The sequence below is a fragment of the Dermacentor silvarum genome, chromosome 7 (assembly GCF_013339745.2).
Source record: "Dermacentor silvarum isolate Dsil-2018 chromosome 7, BIME_Dsil_1.4, whole genome shotgun sequence".
Lineage (NCBI taxonomy): Eukaryota > Metazoa > Arthropoda > Arachnida > Ixodida > Ixodidae > Dermacentor > Dermacentor silvarum.
Window position 1 is genome coordinate 103,632,582 of NC_051160.1, and position 12,037 is coordinate 103,644,618.

A 12,037-nucleotide genomic window follows, 5' to 3' on the forward strand; every position below is an offset into this window, starting at 1 on the left:
GGCTTTAGGCGTATGCGCTACGCGTACAATGGAGCGCTACATGCATTGTTCACGGCTGAAAAAAAAAATATATGCGCACACGCTTTTCACCTACCCGATCGCGGAAGCAGGGACAATTCTGATGCCTGCCCTGAAACAGATAATTGTAACACGAAAAGTACGACTTTTATTTCTCTGGAGACATGGGTTATTAGTTCTGCAACAGTGTATGCAGAATAATTAGGGAGAGAGAGAGAGAAAGACGTTCATTACTAATATATATATATATATATATATATATATATATATACATAAATATATTAAAAGGAAACCCCAGTGGCTTTCCGGGCGAGGTGCCTAGGTTAGGTTAATTGTTTCGCTCCTTATTAGGCATAGCAGCAAGCTGTCCCATATAGCTTTGCCGTGTTCAGTTAGGAATATCCATAGTGAAAAAAAAAAGAGAAAATGGTATGCTTTCTCGCGGTGGTACACGCAGTAGCTTAAATATGTAATTTGATCTATCACATTGCGTAATATTATTTTTAAAATCTGCCCACTTCCGTGAATTTTAATTAGGCATAGGAAATCCTAACCCGAATTTATTGATTTATTTGACTGTTTTTTTTAGACGCGAGGCGTAGCACTTCAAACTGTTGTGACAACTCGTGTGAGTGCGACGGCCACGCAAAGGTGATCAGCGGCGGCGGGCCGCCACGTGCGCGCTATCAGGCGGGCGCAGGTCTGCGTGTGAACCTGTGTCGATTCGGTAAGTCTAATTCTGATTCCCATACGCTAAACTTAGAAAAAAATGCTTAATTTCTCGCATTACATTATGACACGGGAGATAACAAATCTGGGCGGTTTAAACATCTGTCTGGGTAATAGTGCGGACACGCGCATCAAAGTTCTAGCGTGTGAGCTAGCTATAACTGCCGGCGTAGTTCGGCTTCTGTTTACTTCAAATAAATAATTGCTGGCGATATTTTTTCTTGCATATCCAGGTGACCGAATCGTCGAAATTTCATTTGGGAATTCTCATTAGTACTCGTGTTTTATAACACCGCCAGTAAGCCCGTTTAGCACTCCGACCATGAATGAAATCTTCGTTGTTCCTTATCGCCTTCTCGCACTTTGTAAAATGAATTCATTGCATTACGTAGTTGAAGTTTGTGGAAGAGCGGTAGCGTTTTGGACAATGTTCTGGTGTGTTGCGCACTTTCCTTTGTGTAGTGTGTCGATTTGCGTAGGTTCCTCGCTTTCCTGTACAATGCGCCGAGTTCACTATACAATTCAAAGCACAATTTCGCTCGAAGCTTGCTTGATGCGCAAATAATCATTTAACTCCGATGACGCAGCAGCTCCGAAGTGTCGCTTTGCACTCGTTACTCGTAGAATAGGCGAAGATCTATGCCACTAGCAAAATTTCGACGGCGCGATATCTCACGTACAGTGCAGCAGTTTCATGTTTTATTGTAGATTGAAACGTCTGTGGTTTTCGGTATTTCTGCCGTTTCGTAATGTTGTCCAAAAGCTTCATAGCTTAAACGCTTTCAAAAAACGAAAACAAACTATCAACAGTATAGACATTTTATTTTTTTGTGACAATATGTAGTGTTTATTTTCGGCTATGCGGATCCAACTAGGCCCAAAATAGGCCTTAATAAGGCATTTCTGAAGAGCTTGTGTTTCTCAAATGATCAAATTCCCACAATTTTTTTTCTCATCTACCAGATTTTTTTTCTCATCTACCTGATTTCTTTTCTGTACAGGATAAAAGCGAGAGGGCGCGACACTAATAACAATGGCACCAAAGGTAGCAGAACTCAGCTCTCCGGTGCAACTACTGAGCGGACCACAGCACCGGTAAGCGCAAATCAAGCCGAGAATATATGTTTAGTTCAGTGCGCAAAGATGATATGCTTATGAATCATAAGTAGAAAAAGCTGACATTTGCCAGTACACAAGTGGGATGGAGCAGAGCAGTCGGCAAGTGTTTGCAAAATTGCTCGCATGTAGATGACATTGAATCACTTATAAGTGGCGTAATGTCACCACAGGCAGAAACACATTCCGAAGCCCTGTCACTCGTTTCTGGTCATTTCTCAAGAGTGGGCAGTCACTAGGTTAGTTTAGGTGAGTGTGAATGGAATCAAGTGCAGCTGGATGACAGTAACTGTAAGGGACATAAATGAGTGCCCCTGAGTGCCAGCTGGCAATTTGGGCCGGTTAGTTATTAGCTGCAGGAGTGAGGAAATATGACTTTGAAATAAACCATAAGCCAAAGTGCGTGGAGTTGACTTCGAAGAGGCGAAGTAAATGTGAAATGTGATTATGCAGAACGTGGGAAAGGCAACTGGGCTTATTTTCCTCAGTTTAGTTGCTTGATCAGAGCATTACGTTTGTTAGTCTTTATTGTCATGGTTTTATTGCTTTGTTTACAGTATGTAAGCGCTCATCGCATTTAGATTAAATAGAGATATGCTTGGTTGTCAGTAATGCCAGTAATGAAATTTAACATACAATGGCTTAACCTCAAAGGACGGACACAATCACATGTCGTTCACAAACACCTGTGAGCTATGCGCATGTGGAATGTGTCATATGGGACGTCCTGCTTTCTGTAGTACATCATCGACGGCTAGATTTATAACGTTGAGACGCTGTCACCTTTACTTGGGAGTGTGGAGAGCTGCGAGCATGTGCTACTCTCGATGGAGGAGAGAGACGACTGGCGGCACGGCAAACGAAGATGTAATATATACAGGAGAGGTAGAAGCACGCAACACACAACACTGAAACTGAGACTCAAAACTAAGGGCATGCCAAACTAAACACATAACTTCACCAAAATGCTTACTTAATAGAAAATATCAAGCTCTGACTACATGCAAAACTACCAGAAAATATTCGATTTCAGTTTCGGAGCCTAGCTCAGCCGTAAAGTCTCTAGGTCAGTCCTAGCCTTTGTTCTTAAAAGTCTGACCACCCTGGCCCCGGCCTAGCTGCGTCGATATCAAAAACGTGTACTCTTACGGGCCGCCGACTTGACGTTCCTCACGTCGGGTCCAAGTCGTGTTCATTCGGGTGTTGTTGCTGCCGTAGGTGCTGACGACTCGCGTTGTCTCTTTTTCGGCGGTGAGCTCGTCGGTTCGTCGGTGATGAGCTCGTCAGCTCGTCAGCGATGACGCTCGGCGTTGCTTAGGCCCACCTGCCTAGGCCTAGCGTCGGGATGCGTCGCAACTTCTTCAGGAGTGCCGACGTGTCATCCCGAGGAGATTAGAACGTGCCGGTCTACCACAGAAGGGGGATCCTCTCTGGGGTGCCTGGTCCTGCCGTGAGAAGCTGCAGCCCGTCCAGGAGCCTCGCCCGAACTTGCCGAGGTCGACCGCCACACCTTGGACGGCCAGCGTCGCGGACTCAACCAGACCCCCAAGTCTCCCGTCGCCGAAGCGGAGCTGGCGATGCGACCTTCCTGACCCGGTGCCACGTTGAAACAACGGACAGCGCCGTTCATCCCTCGATTATGCCTCGGTTCGTGCGCCTCGCGCGCTCGCGCCGTTCGGAACACCGGGCATCGCGTGCTCCTCTTCTTTTTCGCGCCACAGGCGGCCTCTTACATGTGACAGACGCGCTCTACCATCTAGGCTCTACATCTACATCTACTGTTAATACAAGCTAGGTACTCAGTTCTAGGGAAATGGGATAAAAGAAAAAGGGCATATGCGAGCCGAGATTTTTTTTAAAAGAAGGAAATGTATGCACATCAACGAAATGCTGTGCATTACAGCAACAGCCCGTATGTGAAGTGGCGGAGCAACGCAAGGGTTTTGCGCCCAGTCTGGACAATGGTTCTCTCCCCCAACAAGGTGCAAATAGAGCATCATCGAGATTGGTTTGATGGCCACACCACAATGAGGGCAGTCACAAAAAGGGTCTCGGGTCGTCTTCTCGCAGCCTCAGAAGTTAACGATTAACATTAGGGCATGTTTCATGCAAGGTCACTTTTAGATTGGCTTTGAACAACTACTGAACAAAACATGACCCTAACAGGGCCTAGGTGAAAGTGTTTGACATTGTCCAAGAGCAAGTGGGCTTTCTTATTCCTTCCAGGTACGACGATCGCACAGAGGTCCAGGGGTGATCTATACAAATACATTTAGACATGTACAAATGCTATCTGATGTGCTTGCGATGAAGCAATTTGGCGAACATGAAATACATATTTGAAAAGGCCGTTTTCTTTTACTGGCAATGTATACATAAAAAAATGACTTAGGTCTCTCTGCCTTCACCCAAAGATTGCGACGTGTATACGAAGTGTGCCCTGCTGAACAAAATATTTTTTTGTATTGCTTGGCGTCCAGGAGAGTTCTTTAAATAAATACGTACATTTCCATGCAGCACTTTCGTTCTTTTCTCATACTAGTCATGAATGTTCATGCTGCTCTGCAATTTTCTCATTGGCACTTGCCGTCTTATCATAATAATTGGGAAGATCATTAATTAATAAAGACTAAATATCTCATTAGGCGGAATGCAAAAATAATCTGAGTATCTCCAAGCGACGGCAAACAACATTACCGTGGTTCTGTCCAGCTACGTAGCATTTGCATATTTGTTTTTAAAATTTGGCCCAAGTTAAGTGAAACACACTGTATAGCCATCTGTCCTTCTACCTTTGCGCTGATTGCTGGCTCTATTCTCCGCGGAATCACGCAGTGAAACAACAAACTGTATACCTAAATATGCTCACTGAAACAAATGTACGCTTTCAAGCGCATAAATTGTTTATTAAAGCTTTCTTTGCCGTCCTGCCCCGGGGTTTGGTGCGTCCTGTCGGTGGATTTTATTCTCGCCAAGCAAAATGTGCTGACATCGTGAACAGTGCAATAGTTAACTGGACCCGTCTAGGAAACTGTTTAATCCGTGGTCGCCTAGGTCACGTATTAAGGTCACGCCATGGAGTCTTTAGCCGGATGTTCCACGCGCTTGTCGTCACTTCGTCCTTTTAAGTGCGCTTTATGTAACATATTGGTCAACAGAATGCCAGTGGATTTTAAAGAAGCTGATGTCATCGTTGACGATCGTTTTCGATGGCTTCTACTATTTATTTTTTTCATTCGTTTAACGAGCAGTTTGTTAATAGAAATGCGCATATACCTTTATTTTTTGTTGTTGTCATTTCATTGTCTTATGCATTTTTCAGCCTGCTTTCTTGCGCCATTCTACGGTCCTGGGAAGAATGTTTCTTGTGTCATTCTTTCGCTGGTGGCGCATCGACCGACAGGGCTCGTGCTGCTGGGATGACGAGGGCAGGCTTCCGCGTCATCAGGGACCATCACGGTGCTCCGCCCTGGAGATGCGATAAGTGCTGGAGGCTTATATCCAGGCGGCTACAGTGAGAGATATGAGAGGGGGAAAAAAAGCAGAGGAAAATTTTGTGAAGCAGATAAGAATAGAAAGAATAGTGATGGTTGAGACAACGAAACCAAAGCAAGAAAATGTGCACAAACCAACAGCGACGATTGTCAATGCAAGCGAATAGCGAAATCCATTAGGAAAAGCTGTTCGTTTTGATAAAGGAATGATGACCTTCAAGGCTTATATTTGTTGCAGTGAGAATATTTAGGCAGCGTTGAACGTTTCGCTTGGCGATCCCATCGTGAACAAAGCCGCTAGTAATCACATCTTTGGAGGTAATATTGCTGGCTATAACATATAGGCCAGTTCATCAAACGTGGGTTGTCGCCGCAGGCTCGAACGTCGGCGCGAAAGGCGACCGCCGTCTTCCACTCCCACCATCGAGGCACTTTTCCACAGCCTCCACAAAGGGAGAGGGCGGCGGGGGAAAAGGTCAGCTGTCATTCCCGAGCACTCCGCCACAGCATTTAATCGCGGCTCCACACTTTGGACACCTGAGAGCACACGCCCTTAAAAAAAAGCGAGCTAAATGGATGGGAGCGCCGCAGATTCAGTCCACAGACCAGTGTACCAATCTTTACAGCCAAAATTGTTTATGCAGTGGTTAAAAGCCGAAAAGCTGCGTTAACCATGGCTACGTGCCTCATAACCAAGCCATACATAGCGACCATACAGATGCAGGCGATGCGGGAGGTCCTCTCGCGTGAGCTATAATCCTCGTCTCGCAACCAGGTTTGCGACGTGTCCTTGACGCGTAGTCCTTAAGGCCCGTTTTCAGCGGCGCTTCCACCATTGCGAGGAATGATTTTACATTTTTATTGTGTCCACCTCGCTGCTTTATCTAGACTATCGTTTACCCGCTTGCTCCTTGTTGCCAATTACACACTACGAAATTTTGTCAACCCGGTATGGTCGTGTCGTTGATGACACCTACCGCGGTTGGAGACCTCAGAGACGATGCACGCGGCGGACGCACTGCAGTTTACGCCCATCTCAGGGGCCATGTACCACTTCTGGGCGGCGATGTCGTAGCGCTCGACGAACCGCACGGTTGACACTCCTGTCAAAGGACAAAGAATAAGTGTAATGTACACAAGAATTGGCTCGGATAAGATAAATAAGTAAGAGACATTAAAGACCCCAACGGCTTAGCATCTTATTCGTTCATTAGTCGCCGAAAATGAGGTGCTATTGAGAATACGTGGACTATCCGTGGGCAGTAAATATCGCTAAATCCGTTGAGGGCAGTCAAAAGTACGGATTCCGTCAGAACATGTCAAATGTCCTGTAGAATTACTGCAAGTTGGGCGAGTCGAAATGAATTCATTGTAACTTATTCGGGACACGTGGATGTTTTGCTGTAACTGTCACGTGACGGTAATTTTTCTTTTTCAACGATGGCACCTGTGCCGAAAAAAAAATTCGCTTAGTCGTGGTATTGCAGCGGCCTTGTCGCTATTTCTCTGCTTGCGTCCTCGTCTACTTTGCGCAATAGTTGCAATATCCAGAGTCCACCGCAAATCCCCCCGTGCGTGAAACGATGTCGAACCAAAGGATTACGGATCAACTATCGTGCACAACACGCGAAAATTGGAACATTGAACCAGCGCTGTCTTTAAAGCGACATCATTTAAGGGCAGAAACACTGCCCTGGCACCTGCTGGGCATCTGACAATGCTAGCGTGAAGAGCAACGCCGCCGCTTGGCGTTGCAAGCATCGCACATCGATGTTCCTCGACACGAGGCCAACGGAGAACCATCGGCATTTGTCAGCGCTTCATGAAAAGATTAGGTAGAGTTTAACTTGACTTCGGCTCTGCGTTCTACTTAGGAGCAGTGTATGCAACTCGGTGCATGTACACAACTCAGTAGCAAGGCCTGTATTGACAAAAAGCTCATACCCTATAATTGTTCGTAAAAGAACATTCTAGCTAATTGTAACTCTGAAAACATTATTAGCGAAAGCGACCGGCAAATGACCGTTTTTCTTGGAATGAACACTTACGAACTACAAGCTTTGTGAATTCGGACCTAGGAGCGCTATAATATATGCGGTCACAATGCTCATGCCAGCAGCGGAAGGCAAAACCTGCCCCGTTTCCCATACAGACCCGACTGCGCGAAGCCAAACGCATAGCGCTTCGCTCACATCTCCGGAGGCTTAAACCTCCACTAAAGGACGGCGCATGTGCCATCCATACCGTGAAAGCACGGCGCCGCCAACGGCAACGGCGCGAACGCGCCTTAAGTGAATTGCTATCGCAATAAAATAAAATATGCGTTCCGTCTAACCTCGGGTGGCAGCCGCACTCGAGACAAGGCACGTAGCACTGGCCCCATGAAGCCTTGTTCGCCTTCGTAACCATTCATCTATACGCAAATTCACCCAGTTCATCTATTTTGCTTGAACAAAAAAATGAAAATACGTGAACTACGAACACTGAGATTTGATCTGGTCCCCCTGGACCAATAATTAAGAATAGGACGCGTTAACCACCGAGCTAGCGGGCGCCTTTGGCTCTTGGCAGTTTGAGCGGAATCTTCTGGGCGCTGCTCACGACTCAGAGTGCTGGCGTCTGTCTGCGCATGTATTTCGAAGCTCACAGATCAACTCGTCCCCTCAGTGGAGCGCGATCCAGCAGGTGTCCGCAGCGCGGCTTTTACTGCAGTAGCCCTTTCAGCGGTCATCTTGCAGAGACAGCTCTTCACTCTACCGGATGCTATAGCAGCCGACGTTGTAGCGGTGGTGCAGTTGTCGTCGCCCTACCACCGTTGTCATTGTGGGTGAATGTGCACTGGACGGAAGGTGTTTGGCACAAACGCTGTTCTGGGGCAGTCGACGGAATAACACTTGTTGCAGCAAATGATTTGAACTCGCTCAATCGTTTCTGCAGGGGAAGCAGAGCAAAGTTCAGCGTTCCGCCGCTGACTTGACTGCAAAGCCAGAGGAATCGCGCGATCCGCGCGATTGCCGCAAACGACATTGGTCGTCGCAAAGCCAACGTCTACGGTTAACGTGCGCATATGTATACGCGTCGACTTTATAATGCCATGTTTGTGTGGTCGTTTGAGACCACTCTGCCAGCGCTATAAATGTTACGTAAAAGAGCAAGTACTTGTTTGCGCTATAGCATAAAGCGGCTTCACTGGAGATGAGAAAGCCAGATTATCACTACCACGCCCGGTTATTCCTTTAACACAGCTTTAAAGTTGTCTTTCGCAGCTCTTCCAGAGCGCTCTCAAACGACCATCCTAATATACCATAAGGGAGTAGTCATGTGAGTTAAGCTTCTCTGCAGAGTGTCTGCTATTGCGGAAAAGCCAGCTGTGGCAAGCAGAGAAAAAAAATATGGGATTTAGCGTGCCAAAACCACGATATGATTATGACGCACATCGTAGTGGATGACTCCGGAATAAGTTTTCACTACCTCGGGATCTTTAACGAGCACCTAAATCTAAGCACACAGGGTGTTTTCGCATTTCGCCCTCATCGAAATGCGGTCTCCGTGGACAAGATTCCATCCCGCGACCTCGTGCTTAGCAGCCCAACACCACAGCCACTAAGCAACCACGGCGTTGGTAAGCGAGGAAGGTACGCTCGCGATGAATACATTTCACAGATACCCGCGGTGGTAGCTTAGTGACTGCGGCATTGCGTTACAAATCTGAAGGTCGCGGTTTGGATCCCGGCCGCGTCCTCGGCGAAATGAAAGAACGCTTGTGCATTTTGATCCCCTCCTCCCTACCACAGGGGGTCAAAGTACAACTCGGAATTCCCACTACGCCGTGCCTCATAATGAGATTGTGGTTGTGGCTCGTGATACCCCGACGTCAAACATAACCTCCAAGCCATCCAGCTCTCCAGGTCACAAACATAAAGCGATTACACTAGAGCGCAGTGAGCAGTGACGTAACTACTGTTTTTGTTCCGTATTTAGGGACCATCCTACGGAATTCTTAAGGCTCTTGTGACGACAACCAGGAATTTCTGACGGGGTACATTGGAATAATCGTAATAACATTATTATCAGCAATAAAAATTGTTGGCAACAAAGAGCTGGATTTGAACAGATAAACCCATTGGCCGGTCATACCACTGAAACCTCCAATGGTGTAGATAGAGCCTTCAAGCACGACGGCGGCAAAGTTGCTCTTGGCGTGAGGCATGCTGGGCAAATCCGAGAACCGAGCTCTCCTCACGTCCAGCTGCTCCACTGAAAAGTGTGAATGAAAAGAATCGAGAAAATAAAAGAAAGATTGAGCGCGACGAAAACCTGGTATAGCACGGAGGCCGCGTTCCTTTACACTTTAGCATAGAGTTTCTCACTATAATACCTAGAGGGTAATCTGGCGCCACCTTCTATGGGAGTTTCCTAAAGCGTGCTGTGCCGTCATGGGAATGACGGGATATGTGTCTGCGAGGCTTGCGCTGGCTGGTGTTGAACGAGGCTTCGTCTACAACGGATATATGGCTACACAAATAATGCGTTCTTAAATAAAATCTACATAAAAGGCTTTCGTTCACCCATATTACATCTCGCAATAAAGTTTACTCGCCTACAATGCAGGATCAAGCGAAGAAAAGCAAGAACAGACGAATTGTTCCGAAGCGAGCGAGAATCTTGTCTTCTGTCCTCCAACTTTAGCGACCAGCTGATACATTTTACGCTTCATAAATTTGTACATCCAATAATAATTGTCCTTAAATTAAAGAAAACATGTTTTTGTGTAATAATTAATAAAGGTAAAACAACATTTTACATGGTGTTTCAACAGGATATCAATCATTGTGACAGAGGGAGGGGTGTTAGCAAGGCGCGTCTTCAAGATGTCCTGGCTATCCAAAGAACGATGCCAATCCGAAGTCACAATATATCGGCATTCCCATGCATATTGCCAAATTTCCCTCTAGGTAATGTAGTGAGAAACTCTATGCGCTTTAGGATATATCGCATTACAAACATCGCGCAGATTTCACCCATCGCTTGAGCCGTTGTAATCGTGACGTCTGCACTGTATATTGCGTACGCGACTTTTCTTGTAGCGGCCTCGTGATGTATCGCGTGCACCAACCTATCGGCGCTGCTCCGAGCCCTCTCTTCCTACTATGACGTAATTGCTGGCGCCAACCAATGGGCGCGCGAAGCTGCCTCTCCCCTCGCTTTCCTCCTTTCGGCGCTGCCACTCTGCTTCATCGTCGCTTCATCGTCACTTCATCTCACCTTGCCCTCCGCCACCACATATCACAGTATCTAAACCCGTCGGGGGACACAAACCAGTCTCTACTGAAATCTTCATTTGTCGCTTTGTATTGGAATACTAATTTATCTGCGATTTGGAACAGCTTTGTTAGTAAGACACATTACTGCTTGTATTATATATAAATCCGTTTGAGTTCCCAAATGTCGTCATTAGTACCGAGAACAGAACTTTTGAAGGCAAGAAAATTGGGTAAATAAAAAATTGGTGTGGCGCCACCTATTCTGGACAATGCTTCCTCTCCTGTGACGTCAGCACTGGCCAATTCACAGAGAGCGGTAGAGAGGGAGGCGACGTCATGATTAGGTAACTCGTCCGTTTCGGCGCGGGTGATTCAAATTGCAGAGCAGCAGCGGAACCCTCCGTGGCAGTTGCCCACGCAACAAGTGTGACACAAAAAATTATAAGATCAGACATCTAGACAAATGATCAATCGATTTAATTCGGCTTAATAATTCCCTTTAGTGTACATAAAAAAAGGAATCAGTCCACATATGTACTCGAAGAGGACGCTTTTGCGAGGGTCACCAATTGGCAGTATTACAGTGAGAGTACGTTTGTTAAACCACAAAAGACTCAAACACAATATGAGTAGTGACGCCGTCCTTCAATGTTCCTTTTAAGAGTGACCCTGTAGCCGCAGTGTTTCTTGATGCGTCAAATATGTGGCGCAAACGCCTGGTAGTTACGAGAAGATAAGAGAAAAGGCTGACAATATTTTGAGAGAAATTGCGTCCCTTCAGCTGTATGACGCGGGTTTAATATGCGTTTTTTTTATGGGAGCATTGTATAGACTGGGCTGGTTTATGAAGCATGTTACAAAATGTGTCCAGGAACATCTTTAATACGATCTGCGAAAAAAAAAAACGCTGATTTGCGCATTGTCCAGAAAAAGCTAGGATGGTGGCCACCCCCGTTAACTGTCTTGTCCTAAAATAAGAATAAATGCGCTCTAATTACCGGTATCTTGTCCCCAAAGAACCTTAGTACGATGCGCAACTTTTAGGGTGCAACAACATATAAACAAGGCGCCACGTGTCATGTTGCAACACGTTATGACATCTGGACTGAATGCAATGATTATATGCAAAGAGTATATCGCTCCGTGCAAATTTTCACTAAACCTTGCTTAGCATGGTAGCGATAACAACGAACAGAGGCGTACTAGAGGAGAGCCGCGCCATGCCGCTGTACCCGCCGATGATGTACAGCGTGTCATTGTGAGCGACCACCTTGAGGCCGCTACGGGGCGAGGACATAGACATCACCCGGGTCCAAACGTTGGTCGACGGGTCGTAGCACTCCACGGTGTCCAGGACCTCGAGACCCGTAAAGCCACCCACGCTGTGTGGCAGCGGGTGTAACCAAAATTGTCATC